The sequence below is a fragment of the Macaca mulatta genome, chromosome 20, assembly GCF_049350105.2.
Source record: "Macaca mulatta isolate MMU2019108-1 chromosome 20, T2T-MMU8v2.0, whole genome shotgun sequence".
NCBI classification, from domain to species: Eukaryota; Metazoa; Chordata; class Mammalia; order Primates; family Cercopithecidae; genus Macaca; species Macaca mulatta.
In genome coordinates this window covers 81,934,001-81,940,000 of record NC_133425.1, presented here as the reverse complement: position 1 = coordinate 81,940,000, position 6,000 = coordinate 81,934,001, and positions in this window count along the sequence as shown.

Sequence of the window (6,000 nt, the reverse complement as noted above, 5' to 3'; positions counted from 1 at the left end):
AAAAAAAATTAGCCGGGCATGGTGGTGAGCATCTGTAGTGCCAGTTATGTGGGAAGCTGAGGCAGAGAATTACTTGGGCCTGGGAGGTGGAGGCTGCAGTAAGCCATGATTGCACCACTACATTCCTGCCTGGGACAGAGCAAGACTCTGTCTCAAAATAAAAAAAAATAAAAAAAATAAAAAGAAGGAGAAGGAGAAGATTCAAAAGATTCAACCAAGGTGGGGTCAAGGGGAGAAGGAGGGCAGAAGGCCATGAAAAGGTAGTAAGATGAGAGCAGTTGTTGAACCCATGGTGCCTGGGTATTCATTGTATTGTTCTTGCAATTCTGTAAATTTGAAATTTTTCAAAATAAAAAATGGGAGTAAAATACCTTTCTTACTCTGAACACTTGAAAAGAAATGTGACAGTAAAGGAAGGTCTTTCCATGGAAGGAATTTGCAAAATGTTTAGCGAGGGCCTAACTTAGTCCAGTGTCTGCTCTCCTCCTTTCCTCGAAGTTTCTGGAAAACTACCATCAATAGCTATGGAGTTTATCACAATAATTCGTGGTTTAAAAAAAAAAAGCACATTCTCTGAGGAACTTATCTGTTTTATAATTCAGGCATTGCCACAATTAACCAAAGATGCCAGACATTCAGTATTATAGATGTTATAGGATTTTTTGTTTTTGTTTTTGTGTTTTTTGAGACAGAGCCTCACTGTGTCACCCAGGCTGGAGTGTAATGGCTCATGGCTCATGGCTCACGGTAGCCTGAACTCTTAGCCTCAAGCAATCATAATATTAAAGATACATATATGTTTCTTTTTAAAGAAAGTTAGTCTCAGTGACTTCATCCTGAGCCAACCCCAGCTTAGCAGGGGGCTCTGCTCATCAAAGTCATTCAGGAGCCTGAGTTTTCAAAGACCACCGCTCATCATATCGGTTCCTGTCATTCTGGCAGGGGAGAGAGGTGATCTGGCCCTGGAAATTAAGTCTTCCAGCCTGGGAGTGACATGTATCACCTGTATTCGCAGCTCATAGGCCAGAGCTGGTCATATGTCCCCAACACACCCAGGGGACAGGAAGATCAGTCTTCCCTGGGCCCAGGCATCTGCTCGGCAGCCTCATATCCTGTCTTTCCAGGTGGGTAACCACTGTCCTCTGTTCTCTGGAGCCCCAGTGCACTGCCCAGTACCTCAGTACAAGATGTATGTGCAAGAAGTGCTTATTGACTGAGTGTACGACCATTTCCAAGATTTCTCTCCTTAGTAGATAAGGGGGAAAGTGATGTATACAAACTATGTGCCATGCACTGTGCTAAGCATTTTGGCCACGACCTCTCATTTACTCCTCTTTTAGGGTAGGTACTATTAATACCATCATTTTGCAGGTGAGGAAACTGAGATCTTAAATAATAAACTAAGTGTTGCCGCTGCCAAGTGATGAGATCGGGATCTCTTAACCCACTCCTTTGTTGCTTCTTTGAGATTAAGAATTAGGGACTTGGGCCCAGGCACAGTGGCTCACGCCTGTAATCCCAGCACTGTGGGAGGCCGAGGCGGGCGGATCACCTGAGGTCGGGAGTTCAAGACCAGACTGACCAACATGGAGAAACCCTGTCTCCACTAAAAATACAAAATTAGCCGGGCATGGTGGTGCATGCCTGTAGCCCCAGCTACTCGTGAGGCTGAGGCAGGAGAATTGCTTGAACCCGGGAGGCGGAGGTTGCAGTGAGCTGAGATCATGCCATTGCACTCCAGCCTGGGCAACAAGAGCAAAACTCCATCTCAAAAAAAAAAAAAGAGAGTGAGAGAGAGAGAGTTAGGGACTTGGAAATTAGAGGAGATTTAAAAAGTTAAAAGAAAAACTTCTATATAAATAAACACAATCTACACGGAAACCTTGTAACTATATAGACACAGTCAATGGTGTATCCATGAAGCCATGACTTCTGACCACACACAACTTAATGTGTATGAGGTCTGAGTTTTTTTATATCACTCACTTGAACCCCTGTGATTAACCTTGTGGGGTACATGGACTCACTGTAAAGGCCTGTGGAAAGCAGGCTGCCCCTGGGGCGGTCAGACAGGACTTCACTGTTTGGACAGGGACAGGGTGAGAAAGAGGGGAGGAGGACGATTTAATTTTCACCAAATGCGCAGCCTGTAGGATGGGTGTTCTGAGCCCCAGGGAATAAGCCAGGCTCAAAAGCCATAGTCTGGGACAGCTTCAGCCAGTGCCTCCAGTAACCACTGGGACTAGGGCTGGGGCTCACAGTGGCATAACTGAGTGGGACCCCAGTGGGTCTCACTGAATAAAGCCAAGAATGCAGAGCGCTGCCCCAGGGGAGTCCAACCACCACTGTCACTGGGTGCTGTCCACCTTCAGGAGCCCGTGAAAGCCAAGAAGACGCCTGGCCCCGGCCCCCACCTCTGCCTGTGTGCATCCCGATGCGGGGCCCAGCCTGGACCCACCTCTGCCTGTGTGCACCCCAACACGGGGCCCACGTGGCCGGCCCAGCCGGGACCCACCTCTGCCTGTGTGCACCCCGACACGGCGCCTGCATGGCCAGCCCAGCCTGGACCCACTGCAGGGCCTTTGTGCCTGCTGTGCCCTGGGCCTGGTCCCTCATCTCAGTTCTTTGCCCCCTTGCCCCCTCCTCCGAGGCCTCCCCCAGCCACCCGCTCACCTTGCCCCCATGACCTCCCCACTTCTCCTCGCTCATGTTCTCGGTGGCACAGGCCCCCCTGCCTGGTGTGGTCTCATTCGGTCTTCTGTCTGTTGTTCGGCTCACCACGCCCATACAGGGAAGACAGGCAGGGGCCTGGTCCGCCCTGTGCATGGCTCTGCTTGACACAGACTCCATGTTCTTAATTATACACTGAACAAATGGGACTTCAGAGATAGGCACCCCCTCCCCGGCTTCACTGCCTCCAGAACCGGAACTCACAGGCCTTGTCTCCCATTTGTGGTTCAACCCCAGAATTTGTTTCAAACATTTACCGGCACTTATTTTATAAAGGCAGACACTGCATAAGAAATGGGGAATCATCGTCAAGTGCTCCCTGGCTCCCAAGCTGTGTCAGGCGCACGGGTGATGACAGGCTGAAACTTTATTTTAGGCCATTGCACATAGAGAGCTCTCCCTGCGTTCCACGTGCTGTTCTCTGGGCTGCACGGATCCGGCACTTCACCATCACCAATGTGGAGAGGCGGATGCCAACGGTGCTTCTATCTCCACCCCACAAATGAAAAGCAAGGCACGGAGACGTTCAGTGACTCCCCCAGCCTCACGCAGCTGGAGAGCTGCAGACCTGAGATTTGAACCACTCAGGCAGCAGGGTCAAACCTCTACCGCGGTGCAGTCCCCGCCACAGGAAGGTGCAGGGAGGGAGGGGCCGGGCTGAGCAAGCCCAGAAGAATCAGAAAGGGGAGGCGGAGGCTGTGTGAGTTTCTGGAAGAAGTTAGTAACAGACTGGAGGCCCTTTCAGGTTCCAGCTTGAGCAAATGAAAATAACAATACCCACAGATTGCATGGAACATGCTTACACTAAAAATGAAAAAAAAAAAAATCACTTTATCTGAAGTTCAAGTTTAACTGGCAAACCTGTATTTCATCTGGCAACCTCTAATTTGAAAAAATTCTTCGAATATCTTTTCAGTTATTAGCTTATTAAACAATCTTACATTTTGTTAAGTTGGTTGGTGCAAAAGTAATTGCGGTTTTTGCCATGACTTTGAATGTAGATTGAAAGTACAATTGAAGCCACTAGATGTAGTTTCGGAGAACTGTGATGTTTAAAGTAGAGCGTACAAGGGAACACAGCTTGGAGATTCACAGCCGCGCTCTTCATGCCTAGGGAGACTCCCCATTTCCACGCTATTCCTTCCAGCCAGGTTCTAAAAGAGGGCTGAGGATTCATCAGATGCCTGTGACAAGCTTTGCAATCCTCCATGAACCTGCACAGGAATAGTTATAGCGGGTTTATGTGTATTTGCTAAAACATAGGGGCAACTGAGGGGTCCTGCAGTGGATGAATGGATAAATAAACCGTGGGACACCGAAACGATGGAGATTATTCAGCACTAAAAAGAGAGGACTGTCCGGCCATGGAAAGACATGGAGGAACCTTAAATGCATATTACTAAGTGGAAAAAGCCTGTTTGAAAAGGCTACACAGTGTATGATTCCAATTATATGACTTTCGGGAAAAGAAAAAGCTATGGAGAAAGAAAAAAGACCAGTAACTGCCAGGGGTTAGCAGGGAGGGAGGGAGGGAGGGAGGGAGGGAAGAAGAGGCAGAGCACACAGGATCTGTAGGGCAGTAAAAATATTCTGCATGATACTCCAGGGATGGGCACATGCCATTATGCATTTGTCAAAACCCCAGAACATACATAAAGCCTGAGCTCTAATGTAAACTATGGCTGTTGGATGGCAACAATGTATCAGTGTAAGTTCATTGATTGTAACAAATGTACCATTCCACTGCAGGATGTTGATAGTGGGGGAGGCTGTGTATAAATGCAGTGGCAGGGGTGGTATATAGAAACTCTCTGTACTTTCTGCTCAATTTTGCTGTGAAGTAAAACTTTTCTTTTTTTCTTTTTTTTGAAACAGAGTCTCGCTCTGTCACTCAGGCTGGAGTGTAGTGGCGCAATCTTGGCTCACTGCAACCTCTGCCTCTTGGGTTCAAGTGATTCTCCTGCCTCAGCCTCTCGAGTAGCTGGGATTACAGGCGCGAGCCACCACCCCCAGCTAATTTTTTGAATTTTTAGTAGAGATGGGATTTCACCATGTTGTCCATGCTGGTCACGAACTCCTGACCTCAAGTGATCTGCCCACCTCGGCCTCCCAAAGTGCTGCGATTACAGGTGTGAGCCACCACTCCCGGCCGAACCAAAACTTTTCTAAATGATAAAATCTACCGAAAAAAAAAAAAAAAAAATCCTGAAGTGCCCAAATGCAAATTTACATATGTGACTGAGTTTTAAGTATTTAAGTTAAAGTTCAATTGCGCCTTCTTTTTTAAAAAAATTTATTTTAAGTTATAGGATACATGCGCAGGATGTGCAGGTTTGTTACATAGGTAAATGCGTGCCATGGTGGTTTGCTGCTCCTGTCAACCCATCACCTAGGTATTAAGCCACACATGCATTAGCTATTTATCCTGAGAGCATCTTCCTTGCATAAAAGAGCCCGTTGATTTTTTCTAAGGGGTCTTTTATTACTATTTATTGTTTTTATTTATTATTACGTTTTTCAGAGAGGAGTTCTCGCTGTGTCACCCAAGTGGAGTACAGTGGTGCCATCATAGCTAACTGCAGCCTCAAACTCCTGGGCTCAAGTGACCTTCTGCCTCACCCCCTCAAGGAGCTGGGTGTAAATGCTTTTTGAGGCACTTCTAACTTGAAAACATGGTACGGAGGAACTGAAGAGAATGTCCTTCCTAGCACCACCTGCTTTCTAAAATTGCCACTGGCAGAATGTCCCTGGCGTCTTGTTACCCACTGGGGGCCATGCCAGGCTGTCCATCTGAGAGACTTGGGCTCTGTTTTCAGTACAGCTGGGGAACGGAATCCTGCACACACTTCCACCGCTGGGACCAAGGCTACTTGCATAAAAACACTCTGCAGATCCATGCTTCCATGAAAGGGGGAAAGGACATCCAACCTCTTTGAGAGATTTTATCACCTCCAAAATGATGTTTGCACTCCTTTTGCCAGCCTGGTGAAAGACAGACCCACCCACAAGCAGAACTAAGGGTCCTCGGTGTCTCTATATATTAATGTTGCGGACACCACACAGAAAGAGAGAGACAGAGTTATGATGGGACCCACAGGAGTTGCAAATAAGCACGTTGTCAGGGCTACATCACTGCTCTGTTCCTTCCCAGCTGGGAGACTCAGGCCAAGCTTCTTGAACATGTCTGAGCTTCTGTTGCCTCCTCCGTAGAAGGCGGGTCACATTTGCCTCTGACGGTTTGTTGTGAAACATATTTAGCTATGACTTTTA